The sequence below is a fragment of the Vulpes vulpes genome, chromosome X (assembly GCF_048418805.1).
Source record: "Vulpes vulpes isolate BD-2025 chromosome X, VulVul3, whole genome shotgun sequence".
Lineage (NCBI taxonomy): Eukaryota > Metazoa > Chordata > Mammalia > Carnivora > Canidae > Vulpes > Vulpes vulpes.
Genome location: NC_132796.1, coordinates 56,628,273 through 56,635,540, shown reverse-complemented (window position 1 = coordinate 56,635,540; position 7,268 = coordinate 56,628,273).

Below are 7,268 nucleotides of genomic sequence, written 5' to 3'. Positions count from 1 at the left end.
TCTCTCTCTGTGTGACTATCATAAATAAATAAAAATTAAAAATAAAATCTTAAAAAAAATAAAATAAAATTACGACGTGAAAAAGGGAATAAATGTAATAAAAGATGTGCAAGGCATGGGCAGCCCGTTGGCTTAGCGGTCTAGCACCACCTTCGGCCCAGGGTGTGATCCTGGAGACCTGGGATGGAGTCCCACGTTGGGCTTCCTGCATGTAGCCTGCTTCTCCCTCTGCTTGTGTCTCTGCCTCTCTCTCTCATGAATAAATAAAATCTTAAGAAAAAAAAGATTTGCAAGACATATACTGAAAAGTACAAAACTTTGTACTTTTATTGTGTGGGTAGCTGGTGCCAAAAACAGCAGAGCAGACTTTGTTCCCAAAACAATGTGTTTATCCATTTTGACCTGTCCCTTGGTTCCTGGAAGGAATGGCACAAGGGTCTTGCTTTAGTTTCACCTAATTCAGAAGTCTCTCAGAGCAGAAAACAAACAATGAACAGAGTGTTCCTTGAAAATATATTTTTAAAAGATTTTATTTATTTATCCATGAGAGACACATACAGAGAGAGAGAGGCAGAGACACAGGCAGGGGGAGAAGTAGGCTCCATGCAGGGAGCCTGACGTGGGACTCGATCCCAGGTCTCCAGGATCACGCCGCAGGCTGAAGGTGGCACTAAACCACTGAGCCACCCGGGCTGCCCTGTTCCTTGAAAATATTGAAAGACAAATGAACAAGCACCTGCTGCCTGGGTCAAAACATTGCAGTTGTGACAAACAATAGATGCACCAAAAATCTGGGGGAAGAAAAGCTGAGAAGCCACTTCCTTTGAGAAACAAAAGTTTTATATACCCCAAACAGGATACATACTCAGAAAAGATGTAAGAATTCTCTAAGCTTTCACCCTTGGCAGATATTTATGCTCAGTGTAAGCAGGAATTAAAGACTAAGGCAGAGTTGTAAACAGACTAAGGATGCTCCAGTGGCACAACTGGTTCATACACACTACTTACACATAAATAGTTTAGAAAGCTAACTAAGCAAAAACTGCAACCTATAATGCACGACAACAAACTGGGCAAGGAGGAGAATCTGGTTTCCAAAATTATCACATTATGATATTCAAAATATCCAGTTTTCAGTTGGAAAAAAATTATGAGACACATAAAGAAATAAGAAAGTATGGCCCATTCATAGGGAAAAAAAGAAATGAACAGAAATTATACTTCAGGAAACCTATATTGTACTTCCTGGAAAAAGACTAATTTTTTAAAGATTTTACTTATTCATTTGAGAGAGAGAGAGTGCACAAATGAGTAGTAGGGGCAGAGGGAGATAGAGAAGCAGACACCAGTCTGAGCAGGGAGCCTGATGCAGGGCTCAATTCCAGGCCTGGGACCTAGAACTCATACAGCAATTTGGTAGCGTGGCATTTCTATACACTAACAATGAGACTGAAGAAAAAGAAATTACGGAGTCAATCCCATTGACAATTTCACCCAAAAGCATAAGATACCCAGGAATAAACCTAACCAAAAAGGTAAAGCTACAGAACACTTCTGAAAGAAATTGAGGAAGACACAAAGAGATGGAAAAATATTCCATGCTCATGGATTGGCAGAATTAATATTGTGAAAATGTCAATGTTACCCAGGGCAATGTACACGTTTAATGCAATCCCTATCAATATACCATGGACTTTCTTCAGAGAGTTAGAACAAATTATTTTAAGATTTGTGTGGAATCAGAAAAGACCCCGAATAGCCAGGGGAATTTTAAAAAAGAAAACCATAGCTGGGGGCATCACAATGCCAGATTTCAGGTTGTACTACAAAGCTGTGGTCATCGAGACAGTGTGGTACTGGCACAAAAACAGACACATAGATCAATGGAACAGAAAAGAGAACCCAGAAGTGGACCCTGAACTTTATGGTCAACTAATATTTGATAAAGGAGGAAAGACTATCCAGTGGAAAAAAGACAGTCTCTTCAATAAATGGTGCTCGGAAAATTGGACATCCACATGCAGAAGAATGAAACTAGACGACTCTCTTGCACCATACACAAAGATAAAACTCAAAATGGATGAAAGATCTCAATGTGAGACAAGATTCCATCAAAATCCTAGAGGAGAACACAGGCAACACCCTTTTTGAACTTGGCCACAGTAACTTCTTGCAAGATACATCCACAAAGGCAAAAGAAACAAAAGCAAAAATGAACTATTGGGACCTCATCAAGATAAGAAGCTTTTGCACAGCAAAGGATACAGTCAACAAAACTAAAAGACAACCTACAGAATGGGAGAATAGATCTGCAAATGACCTATCAGATAAAGGGCTAGTTTCCAAGATCTATAAAGAACTTATGAAACTCAACAGCAAAGAAACAAACAATCCAATCATGAAGTTGGCAAAAGACATGAAGAGAAATCTCACAGAGGAAGACATAGACATGGCCAACACGCACATGAGAAAATGCTCTGCATCACTTGCCATCAGGGAAATACAAATCAAAACCACAATGAGATACCGCCTCACACCAGTGAGAATGGGGAAAATTGACGAGGCAGGAAACCACAAATGTTGGAGAGGATGCAGAGAAAAGGGAACCCTCTTACACTGTTGGTGGGAATGTGAACTGGTGCAGCCACTCTGGAAAACTGTGTGGAGGTTCCTCAAAGAGTTAAAAATAGACCTGCCCTACGACCCAGCAATTGCACTGTTGGGGATTTACCCCAAAGATACAGATGCAATGAAACGCCGGGACACCTGCACCCCGATGTTTCTAGCAGCAATGTCCACAATAGCCAAACTGTGGAAGGAGCCTCAGTGTCCATCGAAAGATGAATGGATAAAGAAGATGTGGTTTATGTATACAATGGAATATTACTCAGCCATTAGAAACGACAAATACCCACCATTTGCTTCAACGTGGATGGAACTGGAGGGTATTATGCTGAGTGAAGTAAGTCAATCGGAGAAGGACAAACAGTGTATGTTCTCATTCATTTGGGGAATATAAATAATAGTGAAAGGGAATATAAGGGAAGGGAGAAGAAATGTGTGGGAAATATCAGAAAGGGAGACAGAACAGGAAGACTCCTAACTCTGGGAAACGAACTAGGGGTGGTGGAAGGGGAAGAGGGCGGGGGGTGGGCGTGAATGTGTGACAGGTACTGAGGGGGGCACTTGACAGGATGAGCACTGGGTGTTATTCTGTATGTTGGTAAATTGAACACCTATAAAAATAAATTTATTATAAAAAAAGGAAGATAAGTCAATTACAACTATCCAGCTGGAGACACACAAAGAAAAAAGAATAAAGAAAATTAGCAGAATCTAAGAGACATGTGTGACAGAATCAAGCACACCAATATACACATAATAAGAGTCCCAGCAAAAGAGCAGAGAGAGAATAGGCAGAAAGAATATATATATATATACTGAAAATGTACTAAATTTGATGGGAGACATGAATCCACACATTTAAGAAGTAAAATAACACAAAGAAATCCATACCACCAAGATGCCTGGGTGGCCTAGTAGTTGAGTATCTCTGCCTTTGGCTCAGGGCGTGATCCTGCAGTCCTGGGATAAAAGTCCCGCATCAGGCCCCCAGCAGGTAGCTTGCTTCTCCCTCTGCCTCTGTCTTTGCCCCTCTTTGTGTCTTTCACAAATAAATAAAATCTTTAAAAGAAAGAAATCCATACCAAGATAGGCAGACATGCAGAGAATAATGAAAGTACCAAGAGAAAACTGATTTGACACTTAAAAGAGATCCTCAGTAAGATTAGCAGGCAATTTTTCACTAAAAACTAAGGTCGAAAAGCCCTGGGATGATATATATATATATTACCGAATTAAAAAGAATATGGGGATTACTGGGGTGGCTCAGCGGTTGAGCGTCTGCCTTTGGCTCAGGTTGTGATCCTGGGGTCCTGGGATTAAGTCTCACATCGGGGGCCTTACTGGGAGCCTGCTTCTCCCTCTTCCTGTGTCTCTGTGTCTCTTATGAATAAATAAATGAAATATTTTTTAAAAAGAAAGAAAATATGAACCAAGAATGTTAGATTTGATAGGTAAAACAATCCTTTGAAAATGAAGGAAAAAATAAGACTTTTGCTGATAAACAAAAACACAGAGAATTTGCCTTTAGTAGATCTGCCCAACAAGAAATACTAAATCAAGGTGCGGGCACAGCCGGGTAGGGCTGCCTGTTCTGCAGGACGCATAGGCCCCCACCGTGAGGCCCGCCCTCCGGAGACCGCAGGGGGAGGGGTCTCTGTTCTGCACAGCTCGTGGAACAGTCGGCCTGAGTCCGCGCTTGTGCGCGTTCCTGGCCCCTCCACCCGTCTGCTTGGAGGTGCACCTGTGCTGCCTCGTGGAGGGGAGACTGTCCACCTGTCGGCCCCCCAGCTCCGTGCCAAATGGCTTCCCTGGGGTCGGTAGGGCCATGTTCCACACCGCATAGCTTCCACAGTAGCAGGTCAGGTACCTTTGAGCTTGAGGGAAGTTGGGCTGGGCAACCAAGCCACTGGCAGGTGCGACCATGAAACAGGGAGGCCTCCAGGAGGAAACCCGCCGCTCAAAATCAGTTACCGACCCCGACAGGGAAGGATATGGGGCTTACTTGGGTAACTCAGCCCGTTAAGAAGCCGTCCTCACCCTGGACTCTGGTTCAAAAAAACTTTCGACTTTCTCTCGACTTTCTCCATGAAATAAAATTTCTTTCCTTTGTTAGTTGGGCTTGCTTATGGTTTTGCCATTGCTTGCATGTCCTGTATTGCAATTCTGGTATTCCCAAATAAACCAGTTTTTGCCAGTGGGGGAAAAAAAGAAAGAAAAAATAAAAAAAAAGACATACTAAAGGAAGATCTTTAGATTGAAATTAAATTACACTAGAGAGTATCTCAAAACCATATGAAGAATTCAAGATCACTAGTAAATGTAACTACATGGATAAATATAAAAACCAGTATTATTGCATTTTTAAAAAGATTTTATTTATTTATTCATAGAGACAGAGAGAGAGAGAGAGAGAGAGAGAAGGAGAGAGAGAGACAGGCAGAGGGAGAAGCAGGCTCCACGCAGGGAGCCCGATGTGGGACTCCATCTCGGGGCTCCAGGATCACACCCCGGGCTGCAGACGGCGCCAAACTGCTGCACCACTGGGGCTGCCCAGTATTATTGTGTTTTTTGTTCACAACTCCTCTTTATTTTCCCATAGATTTAAATAATAATCATAAAGCAATAATTATAAATGTATGTTAAAAGCATGCAATGCATAAATCTGTATTTGATAACAATATAGGAGAGGATTAAAAGTATTAAAAGGACAAGGATGGAGCTGTATAGAATCACTATTTACTATTGAAGTTAAGTTGGCATTAATTCACACTATAGTGTTGCAAGTTTAAGGTATTTATTGTAGTTCTCAGGATAACCATTAAGAAAATAATGTAAAAATATAGAGAAAAGGAAATGAGAAGGGAATCAAAATGATATAGTCCAAAAAAATCAAACACAAAAGTGAGTAGTAATGGAGTACATGACAAAGAAAGTATATATGACACATAGAAAATAAATAGCAAAATAGCAGAAGTAAATTCTTCCTTATCACTAATTATTTAAATATAAATGTATTGATTTCTCCACTTAGAAGGCTGAAAATAGCAAAGTGGGTTTTAAAAAGCTCATAATCCAACTATAGGCTGTCTACAAGACACACACTGTAAATTCAAAGACACAAATAAGTCAAGAACAAAAGGATAGATAGAAAAAATTATTCCATGCAAATAGAAAGCTGGGATTGTTGTACTAAGACCTGAATTTAAGTCAAAAATTATTACAAGTGACAAAAAAGACATTGTGTACTTATAAAGTATATATTGATAGAATTGAAGGAAGAAGCAGGCAGTTCTACAATAATGGTTGGAAACTTCAATATTTCATTCTCAATGATTAATAAAACAAGAGGAATCCCTGGGTGGCTCAGCGGTTTGGCGCCTGCCTTTGGTCCAGGGCCTGATCCTGGCGTCCCGGGATCGAGTCCTGTGTCGGGCTCCCTGCATGGAGCCTGCTTCTCTCTCTGCCTCTCTCTCTCATGAATAAATAAATAAAATCTTTAAAATTTTTTATTTATTTATGATAGTCACACACACAGAGAGAGAGGCAGAGACATAGACAGAGGGAGAAGCAGACTCCATGCACCGGAAGCCTGATGTGGGATTCGATCCCGGGTCTCCAGGATCGCGCCCTGGGCCAAAGGCAGGCGCTAAACTGCTGCGCCACCCAGGGATCCCTAAATAAAATCTTTAAAAGAAAAAAATTAATAAAACAATAAGGAAGATCTCTAAGGAAATAGAGGGCTTGAACAACATTATAAACCAACTACAATGACAGACTTATACAGAACACTCCACCCAACAATATCTTCTCTGACTACAATGGGACAAAACCAGAAATCAATAAAAGAAGGAAAATTGGAAAACTCATAAGTATGTGGAAATTAAACAGCATAATCTAATTAAACAATTGATGGGTCAAAGAAGAAAACACAAGGGAAGTTAGAAAATTATATGAGATGAACGAAAACAAGAACATAACATACAAAAACATGGGATATAGGGAAAGTATTGCTCAGAGGGAAAGTTGTATCTGTAAATGCCTAAATTAAAAAGAAGAAAGAACTCAAATCAATAACCTAATTTTACAACTTAAGTAACTAGAAAATAGGAAATTATAGGTATAAAATAACCTAAATAATATAGAAAATATATAGAAGTAATACTAAAGATTAGATTAGAAGGAAGATACACAAAATAGAGAATAGAAAAAAAAAGAATACAGAAATAGAAAAAAGAAAACAGACAGATGTTGTTTTTTTGAGAAAGTCAACATAAATCACAAATGTTTAGTTGCACTAAGAAAATTAAATTGCTAATATTAGAAATGAAACTGAGGATATTACTACTAACATCACAAAAATTAAAAGGATTATAATGGGATATTATGAATCATTGTATGCCATAAATTACATAATCTAAATTAAATGGACAAATTTCTGAAAAGAAACACACTACCAAGGCAGCCTTGAAAAGAAATAGAAAATCTAGGAGTGTATGGGTGGTGCAGTCCTTTAAGCATCCAACTCTTTTTTTTTTTTTTAAGCATCCAACTCTTGATTTCTGTTTTAGGTCAGGATCTCAGGGTCCTGAGATCAAGCCTCACATCAGGCTCTATGCTCAGCATGGTGTCTGCTTAACATTCTC